At 45.5% G+C, this 20,109-nt stretch overlaps 1 protein-coding gene and 1 pseudogene across 1 annotated transcript in view; one reads left to right on the top strand and one right to left on the bottom strand.

The window, feature by feature from the left end:
• Positions 1–20,109, bottom strand: part of LOC126473271 (disintegrin and metalloproteinase domain-containing protein 22) — a 1,075,530-nt gene that overhangs the window by 798,941 nt on the left and 256,480 nt on the right. The gene's annotated exons all lie outside the window — the stretch shown is intronic.
• Positions 13,560–13,677, top strand: LOC126476132 (5S ribosomal RNA; annotated as a pseudogene).

Raw genomic sequence — 20,109 nt, forward strand, 5'->3', positions numbered from 1 at the left:
ATGGCTGAAGACGAAGTCCTCTCTTTCCACAATTCTCCCGCCTTCCACGCGTACGAAAACGCGGCGGAAGAATACTCAGTTTCGACCAATGTCGAACGCTCTAACATCTCCGATATCCCTCCAACGCCATTTCTGAGAATCTAGCCAATGATTGAGTAGGTCATATCGCCTTTAGCCAAACGAAATTCCCGTCTTCGCCACGTGTTGCCCAGCACAGGTAGCTCCGTATGCCGGGCTATCCCCTAAAGCGCGTATTGTCCCGCGTTTCCGATGACCGCTACCTGCCGCCCACGGCGGCCCGGCGAGCTACAGCCAGCTGCAGACTTCATATTCCACAGTTCTCAACTTCCGACAATTTTCACCAACGCTTTAAGTTAGTGACTTAATCATGCACACATGCAGCGAATACTACTCGAGAGTGCCTCGTATTCATCATAATTCAATAAAGTCATGATCTGATGCCTTGTCAGTCCCTTTATTATTAATACTAATGTTAGTAAGTTAACGTGTAAGTGCCCAAATCCTGGCACCTTACAAGCTGAATGACGGCTCGAAACGTGCGGCGCCCCAAGGAAGTAGGCTGGTGGAGCAGTGTTACAATATGGGAGACATTCTCCTGCGCTTGCATGGGACCTGTGGTAGTAATTGTAGACACTCTGACAGCTGCTAACAACCTGCATCCCTTCATGCACGCAATCCGTAGGAATTGTTGGTGAATTTATTTTCTACTGTCTTCCTTTCACTGCTGTTGCAAGTGTCTAGGCTTTTAATGCGTTCATAAAGCAAGGAATTTTTACTGTCTATAATACAACATACAGTCACCAGTAATCTTTATTTTAAAAATATTGTTGCCTACTTTGGCCCAAACAAACAGATAGTCGTCTGCATTCAGCTTCTTCTTGTGAACAGATTGAAAGGCTTGTCCGGCACCAAAATACCTTAGGGAACCTTAGCTAGTAGACCTGTGCTCTCAGCTATACTCCATGTCTTCCAAGAAAAGATGTTTGCATCAGGGAAAGCTTCAAGGCCACCATAATCAGCATGATTCCCCCATACAACAGCCAAGGTCAGCCATGTACTGCCTCCAAACACAGCATGTACATCACACGTGAACTCCAACCTCAGTCCACGAAAAACATTAGGACCACCAATAAGTTGCTGTTTACCAAATTGCCCAGCCAGGTCAATTTCCACTGCCTTCAGCGACTTATACACAGGACCACTACGCCGCCATCGGCGACGAGAAACACGTCGCACGGGCATTGCAGAGGTACGTTAACTCATGGCGTGATTCTTTACTGACAAAATAATGTCCATAGAATCTGTTAAGAAATCAATCCCATAATGAATCTGTTGTGTCGGTAGCTGGGCCGACACCGTGAAGTTGAGATGGCTGAAAATGCACGCTAGACTAACGCAGACGTGAGTGAAGTACTGGAACAGGATACGTAATTAATGTTAGGAAGAAAAGTACGGAGCAGGTTTAATACTTAACTTTAATATCATGGTGGTACATCGATCTTGACGATACACAGGAGACTTTAAGTACAATCACTGTATGGCTAATGTCGCCTTGCTAGTTCGTAGCCATTAACTTAGCTGATGGCTATTCTGTCTCTTGGCTAATGAGAGAGAAAGGCTTCGTACATCTGGTCGGTAGCTAGGTTCTCGTACAACTGGGGCGAGTGCTCTCTCGTATCACGAGACCTGCCTTGGTGGTGGCGCTAGGTCTGCGATTACACAGTGGCGACACGCGGGTCCGACATGTACTAAATGGACCGCGGCCGATTTAAGCTACCACCTAGCAAGTGTGGTGTCTGGCGGTGACACCACAGAATCATAATGTTAAAGTGATTTTTGCTTGTTAAACGATTGCTAAAACTCGAGGAGAGTATACCTACAGTCAATAAATGTCTTTTTTTCGAGGAGTATGATTCGTTAGGCATTTCATCTACAGAACAGCTGACTTACTTGAGAACTTCTTTTTTTTATTATCAGTGAAATCCATGTCCTGAACAGTCGTACTGAAGTCGTCTAGTCAGATTCCGTTGCGCGTTTTTGATAAATCTTGTTACATTCACTTACTGACTTAGGCGACATTGCACAGTGGAATATCCCAACAGAATTTACCTGTTATTGATAGGAAGCACAGTAGTTTCACAAGTACATTAGGTGTTGCTAAAGGTGTACCCGGTAGGTGGAATACTGCTTAAGTTCAGAACTGAACCTAAATGAAATTAAAAGAACAACTGGCATCTTGTAATGCGTGAGTTAATACTCACCCCTGTCTTTCCCTATAACTTATACCTACTTTCTGAGAATTTCAAAACATCGTGTACCACTTCAGTTGCCGAACCGTTTTTCTAGTACGAAAATCCGCAAGTTCTATCTTCCTTGATGTACAAAATATAGTCTTGGGAAAGCGGAAGAATCATTTAGAACCACGTCGTATACATGCTGTTCCTGGGAGCTGATATAGTGGCCATGTAGATATACTTGAAAACCGTAATCTTGAGTGTTGTAATGTAATTACAGCTGCGAAGGATCCGGGCGCTCGTGATGTGCTTCGCTCGGTTGCCTACGCTACAGGGGCTAAGATTGAGAGACTGGCGAGGAGTGTAGTCGCGAAGCAGACGCTAAGCCGCGGAGAAGGCACCGTAATTCTTCGCTTCCGCTCGCGCAGGCACCGCGCCTCTGCCATAATACTCCCCGTAATCCCGCCGCACTGCTAAGACGTGCAGCGCATTGCACAGACAAAAGCACTCTGCAGTGCTGCTTTCCTATCCTATAAGACTAAGGAGCTGTGATGGGGCGCTGGAACTAAAGGTAGAATACGCATCAGCGCTAGTCCACACATAGGGGTGGGAGATATGAACGCAGCTATTAAAAATACACTGTAACTGAGTCGTATCTATTAAGGAAATAACAGTTCCACCCTGGAGCCTTCTAAATTTTTAATAGGGCGTGATTCAGTAACAGAAATGGAACTTTTTCAAATTTCACCTCCTTTCTGATGGACATTAGAAACTTATTCAGCTTTTATTACAATTCTTACCATCTCGTTGTTAAAATTTCAGTAATTTTGAACTATGATTTTGGAAGGCAGGTGAGAAATAATTGTGAGGGCAGGTCGTAAGGTGTGCCTCGATAGCTCAGTAGCAGAGCTCTTGTGCACGGTTGACAAAGGTCGTAGTTTAGAATCCTGGTGTGGCATTCAGTGTTAAACACTTCGCTGCAGAGTGAAAATTCATTCTTGAATCAGCAAAACTCAGTGTTCCGTCTGGCGACCTATTAGAGACGCAGGTAACTCCGTGCTGTCAAGGTATTATTGGCGTATCTGCAATATATTCGTTCCTTCGGAACGTTCCATCGAAGACGCTAGATGTGGCAGCCGTGGCAAAAAAAAAAGGTTCATATGACTCTGAGCACTATGGGACTTAACTGCTGAGGTCTTGAGTCCCCTAGAACTTAGAACTACTTAAACATAACTAATCTAAGGACATCACACACAACCATGCCCGAGGCAGGATTCGAACCTGCGACCGTACTGGTCGCGCGGTTCCAGACTGTAGCACCTAGAGCCGCTCGGCCACCCCGGCCGGCCAGCTGTGACTCCTTTCGCCCGGGCACAGTACAAGGGTAAGTCAAATGAAAACCATAAATATTTTTTAATTATTATTTATTGTGCAAAAGTGGTACAAAGCTGTAACACTTTTCAACATAATCTCCCCCACGCTCAATGCAAGTCCTCCAACGCCTACAAACTGCATAAATTCCTTTAGAAAAAAATTCTTTTGGTAGTCTGCGCAACCAATCTTGCACCGCGTGGCGTACCTCTTCATCAGAACGGAACTTCTTTCCTCCCATTGCGTCTTTGAGTGGTCCAAACATATGGAAATCACTTGGGGCAAGATCTGGTGAGTATGGTGGATGAGTAAGACACTCAAAATGCAGGTCTGTGATTGTTGCAACTGTTGTACGGGCTGTGTGGGGCCTTGCATTGTCATGTTGCAAAAGGACACCTGCTGACAGCAATCCACGTCGCTTTGATTTGATTGCAGACCGCAGATGGTATTTTAGGAGATCTGTGTATGATGCACTGGTGGCAGTGTTCCCTCTAGGCAGCATAGCCTTCCCTGCTGATGGTTCTGTTCGAAACTTCTTTGGTTTTGGTGATGCGGAATGGCGCCATTCCTTGCTCGCTCTCCTCGTTTCCGGTTGATGGAGGTGAACCCAGGTTTCGTCCCCAGTAACGATTCTTGCAAGGAAGCCATCACCTTCTCGTTCAAAGCGCCGAAGAGGTTCTTCACAAGCATCAACACGTCGTTCTCTCATTTCAGGAGTCAGCTGAGGTGGCACCCATCTTGCAGATACTTTGTGAAACTGGAGCACATCATGCACAATGTGGTGTGCTGACCCATGACTAATCTGTAAACATACTGCAATGTCAATTACTGTCACTCGGCGTTTTTCCTTCACTTTGGCTTCAACTGCTGCAATGTTCTGTGGAGTCACAACACGTTGTGCCTGACCTGGACGAGGAGCATCTTCCAGTGAAGTCACACCATTTGCGAACTTCCTACTCCATTCATAGACTTGCTACTGTGACAAACATGCATCACCGTACTGAACCTGCATGAATTTCAGTAGGTTTCACACCTTCACTACGCAAAAACCGAATAACAGAACGCTGTTCTTCCCCGGTACAGGTCACAAGTGGGGCGGCCATCTTTATACTGATACTGCGACGGTATGAGTGCATCTGCACTAAGCTGCCACTTACAGGTCATTCTGCATGCTCTTTGTAGCACGCTTACCAACTTACAGGATAAAGGAGCGAAATTTCGATTTGTTACTATAAATTTAAGGTTTTCATTTGTCTCAGACTCGTATATATAATTCGCGGCTGGAGGACAACAGTTCACAAAGACGTAACACTGCCGAGTGACGCATTGCACCACTGCGCAAGTAGCCACCGTTACCATGAAGAAGTCTTGGCACATTTAGAGGTGCAAGCGTGTTGTGCATTGTTGACCGTAGTATGGTACTCGCATGTTGTGCAGATGTGATATATTATAAGCAAACTATGTATAGAAAAACTACATCCAATTTTGCTTGTAGTTGCATATGGAGGTCAACAATGAGTGAAAGACAGAAACATAGTTATCTGTGGAGGTACGCACCTCAAAAAAAGTTTGAAATATCATAGAGTTTACTACAATAACTTCTTGTAGTACACCCATTGACGTTTGTACATATCTTATTAACTAAATAAACATAATTCCTTCTAAAAACAAAAACGATTTTGGTTAGTTACAAACAATCATTACAAAACAAAGCAGGCACTCTCATAAGTGTACATCTTGAAAACAAAAACAGTGAAAATCCTTATCTCATGATGAAGATTATCGGTATTTAGTAGCGAGTACATCGTCTCCGCACCTACATGCGCTATGGATGAGACCATCAGTTTTATCTTAGGGTATGCAGTCCCACTCCTCAATGCCACCTTTAGTGAGGTCCTGAAGATTGTCAGGTGATTTCGGACGTTGTGCGACGGCAACCCTCAACAGGTCCCATCCGTGCTCAGTTGCATTCGTGTCTGGGGACTGCGCTGGTCAATGCATTCGGTTGATGTTGCATCTCTGAAGATGCCGAAATACTTCTAGAGTACGGTGCAGTCTTGCATTGCCATCGATTACGATGAAGTTGTCACCGACTTCACGTCAGTAAGGCCTTACAACGGTTTGTAGGACCTCTTCGAGATATCGAGGACCAGTCAAATAGCCGTAGATGGAAATTAGAGGAGTCCACTGTCCAAGCATTATTGCCGCCTAGAATATTACACTTCCACCTGGAAACGGATGGACTTCCTGAAGCTATCGGCTTTCCTGGTGTCGTCTAGCGCTTCTCCAAACCATAATACATCTAGTGTCCGGTCGCAGGCCAATCCTGGTCTCGTCAACAAACATAACATTGTTCTATTCACAGTGGTCCAGTGTTGATGTGCAAGAGCCCAGGTCCTTCGATTACATCGGTTCAGAGCAAAAGTTCTCATTAGTCTTCTGGAATGGAGACTACCCTGGTGCAATCTTCTACGTACTGTTTGGTGTGAGATACGGCTCCCTGTTGCACGGGAGAAGTTATTTCCAGTATTTCTGGCGATTCATGTAGGGCGATCCTGCATTGGTGCTGTCATACGAGGACGACCACTGCGAGGTGTATTGTTCACATTTCCCGTCTCTGTGTACTTTCTCCACACCTTATATACACCACTTTAAGTGACATGTAACCGATCGGCAACATGTTGCTGCGTATGACCTGCTGAAAGTGAAGCCACTATCCTATCAAAGTGTTGTATGCCTTACGTGGCATGTTACTGTAGTGCTGAATACTAACTGAATGAAGCTGTTGTTGATACTGGACTGCTCGCGGTGTACCGCTGCGGCAGCTGTATGTTTGCGTGACTGGGAAACGGCCACAAAGCATGCCAGTAAACACCGTCCAATATATGGGCTCTAACCGAATAATGCTTGAAGTGCCTAGGTCAATAAGAGTTATAGTACCGTAGGCTACATTTAACAATAGTATTCCAAACTTTTGGTGAGCATTGTATTTTTCTTTAACAGAAGACAGTAACAAAATTGCACAGCATCGTACTTGTGATCGAACATTATGTTTCAAAGGAACTGTGAGGAATTTTTACCGCTGCGAAACTTTCTTAGTTTTTAGATGTGCATCTTTCTGTGGTCAAGCAGACATCTTTACCTGCAGTAAACGGTCCTTTTTCAGCGCTCACACATTTTTCGTGTGTCACTCTGGCGTCTCGCAAATTTTACAGTCCTTCACCGCCTACGTGTAACGTATTAAACAATTAACAGATCTCTGGAACCTGTTAACTAGATAGAACCGGAGCTACCTGCTGTCGATTTTTCTGGCGAACACAAAGGGGCATTCAGGCTCAGTGGTGGTGGTACTATTGCGTACTCGTTACGTGTGTACACGATAGCAAACAATTTGGCTTAAAGCACTTACAACGAACGGGCGAGACTCTCCACGTCACTTCCTTCCCCGATCGGCTTACGAGCTTGGCAAGATGTTGCTCGCAGTTGTATACACACATTATGAAAGCTCATGCGTTATCCGTTTAGCGCAGAGAAAGATGGAGAACACTTTGCGACGTTCTCAGTGTGATCTCTGTCTCCATTCCGCATCGCTCAGCCGGCCGCTATGGCCGAGCGGTTCTAGGCGCTTCAGGTCGGAACCGCGCGGCTGCTACGGTCGCAGGTTTGAATCATGTCTCAGGCATGGATATGTGTGATGTCCTTAGGTTAGTTAGGTTTAAGTAGTTGTAAGTCTAGGGGACTGATGACCCCAGATGTTAAGTCCCATAGTGCTTGGAGCCATTATGGACCGCATCGCTCACTACAAGTGTTCACTTCCCTTGCACGTAGGACACATGTTTCTGCTCCTAACACTCACAACAATAACTAACTACAGTTAATGTAGTATTTATTGTTTGCTCTACACTTCCGGATCTAAAATATCTGGACACCTATTAGGAGGAGGAGGATATTAGTGTTTAACGTCCCGTCGACAACGAGGTCATTAGAGACGGAGCGCAAGCTCCGGTGAGGGAAGGATGGGGAAGGAAATCGGCCGTGCCCTTTCAAAGGAACCATCCCGGCATTTGCCTGAAGCGATTTTAGGGAAATCACGGAAAACCTAAATCAGGATGGCCGGAGACGGGATTGAACCGTCGTCCTCCCGAATGCGAGTCCAGTGTGCTAACCACTGCGCCACCTCGCTCGGTGTCACCTATTAGTGAACATGAATATGGGATTCATCTACCCTTCGCTTTTGTAACTGTTTGAACTCTGTTGGCGACGCTTTCAATGAGGTGTGTGAATGTCTGTGGAGGAATAGTAGCTCATTCTTTCTCTAGATCCGAAACCAGGGAAGATAAAGATGCAGGACGCTAAGGTCTGGAGCGAAGTCGACGTTCAGACTCATCCGAATGGTATTCCATTGTACTGAGGTCGGGAGTCTAGATGAGCCAGTACATTTCATGAGTGTTATTGTTTACAATCCATTGCCCCACATAAGCTGCATTATGGCAAGGTACATTCTGATGTCGATACAATCGTCGTCCGTCGTCCCCGAACTGTTCCTCTACTGTACGCAGTACACAACGCTGTAAAATTTGTTCATATCTTTTCGCATTTAGCGTTTTCTGAAGAGCAGTAAGGGGACCGAACCTTAACCAAGAAAACATCTCCATATCATAATACTATTTCCTCTGTGCTCCACTGTTGGTACTACGTGCGATAGCCGGCCGAAGTGGCCGTGCGGTTAAAAGCGCTGCAGTCTGGAACCGCAAGACCGCTTCGGTCGCAGGTTCGAATCCTGCCTCGGGCATGGATGTTTGTGATGTCCTTAGGTTAGTTAGGTTTAACTAGTTCTAAGTTCTAGGGGACTAATGACCTCAGCAGTTGAGTCCCATAGTGCTCAGAGCCATTTGAACCATTTGAACTACGCGTGATAGCAGTTATTGTCTACAGGTATTCGCCAAATCCAAACCGTCCTATCGGATTGCCACTGGCAATAGCGTGAATCATTACTCGCTCTAGTCATCCATTGTCCTACAGGGTCACTCTTTTCATCACGTAAGTGTCGCTTAGTATTGACTACAGAAATGCGTGGCTTATGAGGAGCTGCTGGAGTACTGCACCCCATTCTTTTTAACTCCGTATGCGCAGTCACTGTGACAGGTGGACTGCTGGTACCGCTGTGGAACTCACGAATAACTCCTCCTCCTGACATCACGTGATTTTTCCCAGTCACTCTCAGCAATGCTCGGCAGTCACTGTACCTCTACATGAGGTCTGCCAGATCTTGGTTTAGCTATGGTCGCTCCTTCGCGTTTTCACTTCACTATCATATCACCAACACTCGACCTGGGAAGCTTTAAAAGGATTGAAATGTCCCTGACAGATGTATTACTGAGGTGACATCCAACGACAAGTCCATAGCCGATGTTACTGAGCTCTCCTGACCGACCCATTCTTCTATTACTTCTCTAGCGTCACCACAGCCGTCCCCGTCTCCTTTTATACTGGCGTGTCTACCTCTCGTGGTGTCTAGTGATCAGTTCTGCATTACGTAGGGATGTCTGAATACTTACGATGAGATAGTTTGTATCAATCGTAATGAACACTGCAGCGGATAAATAGCGTCGTCGCATCTTTTATTTCTTGAGATACTTAGTCTTGTGATGGTGTATGTCCGAAGATGGCAGCTTGTTCTTCCGATAGCTTCAGTTTCATTGTAATCGGGTTTTAACGTGATTTACATCATAAACGTCGTTCAGCCGAATTATGACTATACTCCTCATGAAACTTCCTGGAAGATTAAAACTGTGTGCTGGGCCGAGACTAGAACTCGGGACCTTTGCCTTCGGCGGGCAAGTACTCTACAATCTGAGCTACCCGAGCACGACTCACGACCCGAGTTCGAAGTTTCATATCAGCATACACTCCGCTGCAGAGTGAAAATCTCATTCTGGAAACATCCTCCAGGCTGTGGCTAAGTCATGTCTCCGCAGTACCCTTTCTTCCAGGAGTGCTAGTCCTGCAAGGTTCGCAGAAGAACTTCTGTGAAGTTTGGAAGGTAGGAGACGAGATACTGGCAGAATTGAAGCTTTGAGGATGGGTCGTGAGTCGTGCTCGGGTAGCTGAGATTGCAGAGCATTTGCCCGCGAAAGGCAAAGATCCCGATTTCGAGTCTCGGTCCGGCACACAGTTTTAATATGCCAGGAAGTTTCATATCAGCGAACACTCCACTGCAGAGTGAAAATCTCATTCTGTATACTCCTCATATGTCGCGTTTCGAAATTTATCCATCATCAGATATCCAGAAGTGTTTATTACACGTAGATATGGCGTTTAACATGCAACTTGAAACGCCAAATCTATGAGCAGTAATCGCTTCTGGATACATGATGACGAATAAATGCCAGAACGCATCATATGAGCAATAACGTCATCCCTTGCCTTATGTTTGGTTTTTACTATTGCGATCCAGTCAGCCTGAATGCAGAACTACTGATTATTTTAATTCAGAGTTTGAGATCGGATGACAAATTACAAAAGAAGTATGTGTTTCGTGCGATCTAATACACACTAAAAATCATCGGATTTTTTCCTTTGGCTGTATTGTGAAACCTTGCTTTTTGCCAAAAAGCATGATTCTAGGTTAACGGGAAGAATGCTACAGGTTTCGATGAGTGAGTCTGAAGTATCAAAATACGTGATCTGCATGGCTGTATCTTCTTGTTGCACTGACTTAGAAGCGTACGTTTATGAAATCGCCATGTGCCTATACAAATTATAATAATTAACATAAATTACAACTTGATACATCTACCCGTTCATGAGAGAAATAGTTCTTAACAGAAGGACCGACAGACAGACGGTTGGACAAATAATGATATGAAATTTCGTTGTCTTGTAAATAATTACAAATTTACAACTTTTGGACTTTTCCCGTTCGTTGTATTGTAAACTTGTCAAATTGCATGATTCTAGTCCAACGGGAAGATCCCCACAGGTTTTCATTAGTGTGTTTTTGATTGCATTGACTAAGAACCTTCAGTGTTTTACACCGCCAAGGAACCATAGGCCTCAGTACATTACATAAATTTTAACTTGATACATCTATTCGTTCACGACATAAAGGGTTTTCAACAACAGGACAGATAGACAGTCAGACAGACAGATCCTAAACGGGATTTCTTTTTTACTGATTGATGTACAGTAAGCCAAAACGTGAAGAATTTTCTGTCAGTAGTAAATGCATTTACAATTCTAAGTTATCTTCAATAAACGGGCACGTAAATTAACGAAGTTTACCCTTTACGAATAACTTAGGCTGTGTTTTCACAGCTATTAATTACTATTGGAAAGCTGCGTAACTGTGATTCCTGCAGAGGCCGTGTGCATTCTACCAATTACGGATATTACTGTTGTGTTACGACTAGAGAGAACATTCCATTAGCGTAATCAACAGCTAATATTATCATTAAGAACAAGCAACTAAGCCTATGAACGTTATGCATGTAAGCACTGGTGTGAGGAAATCTATAGACATTCGCAAATTTCTCGGGAAGCAGCATTCTGATTCTGTGTGCTTGCTCCGTTGCTATTATTGTGTAGACATACCATACAAACACGTACTAGGCGATCTACTGGGCGCAGAATTCCTGTGGGGAACAATTTAACTATAGGAGAAGGAGGTTAGTGTTTAACGTCCCGTCGACAACGAAGTTATTAGAGACGGAGCACAAGGTCGGATTAGGTTGGGATGGGGAAGGAAATGGCAGTGTCCTTGCGAAGGTACCATCCCGGCACTTGTCTTAAGCGATTTAGGGAAAATCACAGAAAACCTAAAACAGGATGGCCGGACGCAGGTTTGAACCGTCGTTCTCCCGAATGCAAGTCCAGAGTGCGAGCCACAGCGCCACCTCGCCAGGCAACAGTTAAATACAAAGGGACAGAATGTCTGCGGTATGTGGAAAAATGTGACTCTTTGTCGATTATTTACACGATTAGAGATTCTGTATCTACAACTGTACTCTGTAAAGCACCGTAATATGTGTGGAAGAGGGCACATATTGCACTAGATTCACTCCTCGTTTGTCTCTCTCTCTCTCTCAATATACGAGGTGCATTCAAGTTCTAAGGCCTCCGATTTTTTTTCTAATTAACTACTCACCCGAAATCGATGACACTGGCGTTACTTCTCGACGTAGTCGCCCTGCAGACGTGCACATTTTTCACAACGCTGACGCCATGATTCCATGGCAGCGGCGATGGCTTCTTTAGGAGTCTGTTTTGACCACTGGAAAATCGCTGAGGCAATAGAAGCACGGCTGGTGAATGTGCGGCCACGGAGAGTGTCTTTCATTGTTGGAAAAAGCCAAAAGTCACTAGGAACCAGGTCAGGTGAGTAGGGAGCATGAGGAATCACTTCAAAGTTGTTATCACGAAGAAAGTGTTGCGTAACGTTAGCTCGATATGCGGGTGCGTTGTCTTGGTGAAACAGCACACGCGCAGCCCTTCCCGGACGTTTTTGTTGCAGTGGAGGAAGGAATTTGTTCTTCAAAACATTTTCGTAGGATGCACCTGTTACCGTAGTGCCCTTTGGAACGCAATGGGTAAGGATTACGCCCTCGCTGTCCCAGAACATGGACACCATCATTTTTTCAGCACTGGCGGTTACCCGAAATTTTTTTGGTGGCGGTGAATCTGTGTGCTTCCATTGAGCTGACTGGCGCTTTGTTTCTGGATTGAAAAATGGCATCCACATCTCATCCATTGTCACAACCGACGAAAAGAAAGTCCCATTCATGCTGTCGTTGCGCGTCAACATTGCTTGGCAACATGCCACACGGGACGCCATGTGGTCGTCCGTCAGCATTCGTGGCACCCACCTGGATGACACTTTTCGCATTTTCAGGTCGTCATGCAGGATTGTGTGCACAGAACCCACTGAAATGCCAACTCTGGAGGCGATCTGTTCAACAGTCATTCGGCGATCCCCCAAAACAATTCTCTCTACTTTCTCGATCATGTCGTCAGACCAGCTTGTGCGAGCCCGAGGTTGTTTCGGTTTGTTGTCACGCGATGTTCTGCCTTCATTAAACTGTCGCACCCATGAACACACTTTCGACACATCCATAACTCCATCACCATATGTCTCCTTCAACTGTCGATGAATTTCAATTGGTTTCACACCACGCAAATTCAGAAAACGAATGATTGCACGCTGTTCAAGTAAGGAAAACGTCGCCATTTTAAGTGTTTAAAACAGTTCTCATTCTCGCCACTGGCGGTAAAATTCCATCTGCTGTACGGTGCTGCCATCTCTGGGACGTATTGACAATGAATGCGCCCTCATTTTAAAACAATGCGCATGTTTCTATCTCTTTCCAGTCCGAAGAAAAAAAATCGGAGGTCTTAGAACTTGAATGCACCTCATATATTTCTCTCTCTCTCCTCACCCAATAGAGTCCCCCTATTAAATAACATTAAATGTGTAACCAAATAAAAGACAAAATACAATAAATAGAGACGATTCAGCATTTATTGATCACATATAACACTAAAAAGTGTTAAAAGTGATTTTTAGAGAACATAAGAATTACATACAGATGAGCCAAAACTTTATGACCACCTGCTTAATAGCTTGTTTGTCCTCCTTTGGACGACGGTTCAATCCCGCGTCCGGCCATTCTGATTTAGGTTTTCCGTTATTTCCCTGGATCACTTCAGGCAAATGCCGGGATGATTCCTTTGAAAGGGCTCTGCCGATTTCCTTCACCATCTTTCCCTAATCCGAGCTTGTGCTCCGTCTCTAATGACCTCGTTGTCGACGGGACGTAAAACACTAATGTCCTCCTCCTCCTCCTCCTCCTCCTTTGGAACGAAATTTGTCACTGATTCTGCCTATCAGGGATCCGACAGTTTGTTGGTAAATTTGTGGAAGTATGTGGCATTAGGGCCAACGGCCTTGCCGCAGTGGCAACACCGGTTCCCGTCAGACCACCGAAATAAAGCGCTGTCGGGCTGGACTAGCACTTGGATGGGTGACCGTCCGGTCTGCCAAGCGCTGTTGGCAAGCGGGTGCACTCAGCCCTTGTGAGGCAAACTGAGGAGCTACTACATTGAGAAGTAGCGGCTCCGGTCTCGTAAACTGTCATACACCATGGAGAGTGGTGTGCTCACCGCATGCCCCTCCATATCCGCATCCAGTGATGCCTGTGGGCTGAGGATGACACGGCGGCCAGTCGGTACCATTGGGCCTTCCAAGACCTGTTCGGACGGAGTTTATGTGGTATTAGGTGTCTACGCACAGACCGCGCAATTCGCGTAAATAACGGGCTGCCGGCAATATGCGTACTCGGTGATGGCGGGCGATAGGGACCCAGATCTGTTCCATAGGCTTTACATTAGGCAAATTTGGTAGCTGAGACATCAGGGTGATTTCACTGAAGTACGGTTATGTCTCCGGGACACAGACAATTATACTGCTGAGCGACAACATCGCCGCCTGGGAAGACATGAAGCATGGAGGGATACAGGTGGTTTGCAGCTGTCAGCGTGTCTTCGATTACTACCACACATCCCATGCAAGCGCAGGAGAATGTCTTCTGTAGCATAGTACTGTTCCCACCAGACTACATCCGTGCCGCACTGCACGTATCGAGTCGCCGTCCACCTCCATGACGGCGTTTGCGGAGACGACCATGTAGCAATAATGTGATTCACCCGAAGAGCCGACACGTTTCCATTGATGGACAGTCGAACCCCGATGGCCTCGTGCCCACTGCGACCGTAATTGTCGATATACACTCCTGGAAATGGAAAAAAGAACACATTGACACCGGTGAGTCAGACCCACCATACTTGCTCCGGACACTGCGAGAGGGCTGTACAAGCAATGATCACACGCACGGCACAACGGACACACCAGGAACCGCGGTGTTGGCCGTCGAATGGCCCTAGCTGCGCAGCATTTGTGCACCGCCGCCGTCAGTGTCAGCCAGTTTGCCGTGGCATACGGAGCTCCATCGCAGTCTTTAACACTGGTAGCATGCCGCGACAGCGTGGACGTGAACCATATGTGCAGTTGACGGACTTTGAGCGAGGGCGTATAGTGGGCATGCGGGAGGCCGGGTGGACGTACCGCCGAATTGCTCAACACGTGGGGCGTGAGGTCTCCACAGTACATCGATGTTGTCGCCAGTGGTCGGCGGAAGGTGCACGTGCCCGTCAACCTGGGACCGGACCGCAGCGACGCACGGATGCACGCCAAGACCGTAGGATCCTACGCAGTGCCGTAGGGGACCGCACCGCCACTTCCCAGCAAATTAGGGACACTGTTGCTCCTGGGGTATCGGCGAGGACCATTCGCGACCGTCTCCATGAAGCTGGGCTACGGTCCCGCACACCGTTAGGCCGTCTTCCGCTCACGCCTCAACATCGTGCAGCCCGCCTCCAGTGGTGTCGCGACAGGCATGAATGGAGGGACGAATGGAGACGTGTCGTCTTCAGCGATGAGAGTTGCTTCTGCCTTGGTGCCAATGATGGTCGTATGCGTGTTTGGCGCCGTGCAGGTGAGCGCCACAATCAGGACTGCATACGACCGAGGCACACAGGGCCAACACCCGGCATCATGGTGTGGGGAGCGATCTCCTACACTGGCCGTACACCACTGGTGATCGTCGAGGGGACACTGAATAGTGCACGGTACATCCAAACCGTCATCGAACCTATCGTTCTACCATTCCTAGACCGGCAAGGGAACTTGCTGTTCCAACAGGACAATGCACGTCCACATGTATCCCGTACCATCCAACGTGCTCTAGAAGGTGTAAGTCAACTACCCTGGCCAGCAAGATCTCCGGATCTGTTCCCCATTGAGCATGTTTGGGACTGGATGAAGCGTCGTCTCACGCGGTCTGCACGCCCAGCACGAACGCTGGTCCAACTGAGGCGCCAGGTGGAAATGGCATGGCAAGCCGTTCCACAGGACTACATCCAGCATCTCTACGATCGTCTCCATGGGAGAATAGCAGCCTGCATTGCTGCAAAAGGTGGATATACACTGTACTAGTGCCGACATTGTGCATGCTCTGTTGCCTGTGTCTATGTGCCTGTGGTTCTGTCAGTGTGATCATGTGATGTATCTGACCCCAGGAATGTGTCAATAAAGTTTCCCCTTCCTGGGACAACGAATTCACGGTGTTCTTATTTCAATTTCCAGGAGTGTAGTTGGATCAACAAGTGAACAAGTGGGGGTGGTCTGTTGCGGAGATCCATTTTCAAAAATGTACGATGAACGGTGTGCTCCGAAACACCTGTGCGTTCTCTATTACTGTGCTCTTTTGGCAGAGATACTACAGATCAGCATCTATCCTACTTTACAGAGCAGACAAGCGTCCTGTGAAGAGTCATGGACGTACAACAATTTAGCGCCTAGTGGTCGTTCCACTGTCCCTATACCTCTTTCTGTACATGGTCACAACAGTAGCACGTGAACATTCGACCAGCTTCGCCGTTTTGGAGGTACTCGTTCACAGGCTTTGCGTAATAATACTCTGTCCTCTGACAAAGTCGCTTATCTAAGTGGATTTCCCCATTTGCAGCCCACATCTTCGCTAACGTGATTGTCATTCGCCTCTGCTATGCTTACACACTTTTCATAGTGTGTCACGTGCCCGCAACGTCGCCAGGCGGCATCCAAGTAGTGGGCAGTAGTTATAATGTTTTGGCTTATCAGTGTATAAGCATGGAATAAACAGTTTACGTTAACCTCTATCATCAGGTATTTTTAATGTAGGATTTATTGTCTTCTTTCCTGTAAGAATATACAAGGATTACCCTTGCTCTATCTGTGACTGAAGTTAGTAACATTGTATACGAAATGGTATGTCAGAGTCTGGTATTTTCAAAATACCTCAAATACATATGTTAAATGAAATTTCCTGGCAGATTAAAACTGTGTGCCGGACCGAGACTCGAACTCGGGACCTTTGTCTTTCGCGGGCAAGTGCTCTACCGTCTGAGCTACCCAAGCACGACACACGCCCCGTCATCACAGCTTTACTTCTGCCGGTATCTCGTCTCCTACCTCCTAAACTTTACAGAAGCTGTCCTGCAAACCTTGCAAAACTAGCACTCCTGAAGGAAAGGATATTGCGGAGACATGGCTTAGCCACAGCCTGGGGAATGTTCCCAGAATGAGATGTATCCGCAATATCCTTTCTTTCAGGAGTGCTAGTTCTGCAAGGTTCGCAGGAGAGCTTCTGTAAAGTTTGGAAGGTAGGAGACAAGGTGCTGGCAGAAGTAAAGCTGTGATGAGGGGGCGTGAGTCGTGCTTGGGAAGCTCAGATGGTAGAGCACTTGCCCGCGAAGGCAAAGGTCCCGAGTTCGAGTCTCTGTCCGGCACACAGTTTTAATATGCCAGGAAGTTTCATATCAGCGCACATTCCGCTGCAGAGTGAAAATCTGAGTCTGGCAACATGTGTTAAATTTTCACCTTCTATTAATTTAAGTAATATTAGCATCCTCCTACACGTCAAATATGTAACTTTTTACAGTTTTTCAGTACAACAGCAGCCGTTAATACTAGCATCGCTGGTGTCGTGAATTCAGAGCGTAAAAATACGCCGCCATTACGAGATTAATTAAAATTTCATTAAATATAAAAAGAAGCGCTCACTTACTGCGAATGAAAAGTAGTAATTTCAATCTGCATTATCTTTCTGAATAATAGTAAAGTAATTTAAGATGATTTTTCAATTTAAGCTGATTTTCCAACTTTACTCGCAACAGCCTTTGGCCAATACTGAATTAAAGAAAGAACAATCCACGACAGACATTTTCAATCATCAAAATACTCGTTATCTAGAATTAATGAGAGAAAGTAATAAAATTAATTTCAGATATACCCCCTCCCCCCCCCCCCCCTGTCATTTCAGGTAAGGAAGAGAATAAACATAGCTGCAGAACTATTTGAGAAAGTTCAGTGAATCTTATTGTGGGTTTGAATGGAGTGAAGCTTACAAGTAATCAATAAACCATCTAAATTAGTGTCAATCCAATAGTCTTCAAGTTCGCTGGGCTAAGAAGTAACTGTTCTGATAACAATTAACTACAAATTTAGCGGAACTCTGCAAAACCTCCTGAAAGCCTTTTTAAACGTTTGTCCGTGCATTTATGGTGTGCACATTACATACACATGAATCTATATACAAAGACTGGAAGGGCGATATGTTCACCCAAGAATATATTCATTGTACCAAGATCCTAAAGTGTTGTTTATAACCATTTTCTGTCTTAATTAATAAATGGTTCAAATGGCTCTGAGCACTATGGGACTTAACATCTGAGGTCATCAGTCCCCTAGAACTTAGAACTACTTAAACCTAACTAACCTAGTTAGTGGGAGTACTGAACTGGGGTGCAGTAAACCTTGTGATCCCAGCTGAGGGCCCCCTGATTGGGAAGTAGCGGCTCCAAGTTCGGAACGTCGACACTGATCGGGTGTACGGTGTACTGACTTCAAGCGCCTCTATACCGCATCCTATGATGAATAACTGAGGATGACACGGCGGGTATTCGTGGCCTGATTACAGGATTACTCTCTTCCGTAAGCTAAGACCGTATGCACATGCAGGTAACATAGGCACCCTTTCAGAATCGGGTGGTTCTTTCGAAGGTAAAATCTTGCATAATTCCCATGCATAATTCAACATTCAGTTCACTCTTCATTTACTCCGAAGATATAGTCTACTGATATCTGATCTTTTTGAAACTCCCCGTGTGTTCATTAGTCTACATACAGATCGTAAATGGACACCATTTCTAAGAAATTCAAGACTTATTTATCGGAAAGGAAAAGCAAAGGAGCACCACGATAGAGGACAGAAGAAGCCGCTTGCAAAAAATTGATGAAGCAAACTAACCAACTATGGCCAACAAGAAGCTATTGTCCCAGATCACGTAAGAAACAGATTGACCGTTCTTACGGCGGAACGGGCAACGGAAAAAATAGTTTTCCTGTCGGTCAACAGACGTCGCAGGCGACGCTACAATGCTAACTGACCTGTCCATGTCACAGAATTGGCAACGCTGTATCTTCGGTGACGTGAATTAGGCTGATTTGAGTTCGGCTAGAGCGCTGCGCGCGAAATGCATTCGTCACACAGCTGACTGTAGCTCATGATCGGCTGTGGTTTTTCCCGAGTTTTCAATTGAAGAATGTAGATTAGCTCCTGTAATTCTTCAAACCAAGTTTATTTCTACTGTAGTGATACTTGTCACAATCATATGCGAAATGAAATAAATGAAAAGTAACATACAAACATTTCTCGCGAGTTGCTGCTTAAATGCAGACTGTATTTCAGTCGCATAGGTTTTACACTCGCCTTCCATGCCGTCTATTTCCTCTTTGTTATACAGCTCTTCTAATACAGATTATGGTGGTAAAAAAGATCTCCACGTGCAGGTTAACACTAGAAAGCTTTCAAAATCTTCTCAACGTCTTTGAAATAAAATCAGTTAATTTACTGACAAATATTGCAACGAGCAGTGGGTTTCGCGTCCTGACATTACCGACATAATTATTTATTTTGCATAGAGTATGTATAGGGATTAGGCGAGTTATAACGACAATATATTTTTCACATTGAGACTGTACATAAGTTTAAGAAACAGATTTTGCTTCCTTTCTAAGTATTTCTGTAAGCGTTCTTAAGTATAACCACCTTTTGCATTTGATTACTGTTAGTTGTAAACGAATATAATTTCATGTACGCACTTAACAACGATATCTTGGAAAAAAAGAAATATTCTGAAACTTCAAATATCGTGAGTAAAAAAAAATTCTGTGATGGTAAACATCTTAACTTTGCGGTCAGCACATCTACTATTGTCACAAGCAGTACTGTTTTGCTCAGATTTAACACATTAGTTCTCTCTAGTTAAACGTGGTAGAGTGATCAAGGATTCTTGTACAGGAAGGGCTGCCACGTTATATCAGAATATAAGATCGACAAAATTTACGTAGGATCGAATGCTTAGGGCTCTTTATTAATTCTTATTCGTAACTTATTTGTTGATTTACCTGAATTTAAAATCCACTTCCGTAACATTTCTTTATCTTTGACGGGAAATCTGAACATTTTTAGTTCAGCATTTGTCCGTCTACTCCTTCCACAGTTGATATACTCGCAGGCACTCGGCATGACGACTCGATCCACTACCACCGGTATGTCAGAAACAGCTGTACTTCACAGACGCCAAATGGTGGAAATCTGCACGCGATCGGACAATGTTGCCACATATTTCACAGAACGGAGTGCCATCTAGTGGTTGGTGCCACAAGTAAGGGTGTGACGCTGTCGCTGCCTGGTGGCCGTTCCCTGGCAAGGGTTGCCTGCTAGACCAAGCGATCGGGCAATCTGTTTCTTACGTGATCTGGGCTGTTGTTACAGATGACGTTCGAAACGTGTCGGTTGTGCAGCAGCGTGGCTGTGCACCCCCT

Source organism: Schistocerca serialis, chromosome 4 (genome assembly GCF_023864345.2).
Source record: "Schistocerca serialis cubense isolate TAMUIC-IGC-003099 chromosome 4, iqSchSeri2.2, whole genome shotgun sequence".
NCBI classification, from domain to species: Eukaryota; Metazoa; Arthropoda; class Insecta; order Orthoptera; family Acrididae; genus Schistocerca; species Schistocerca serialis.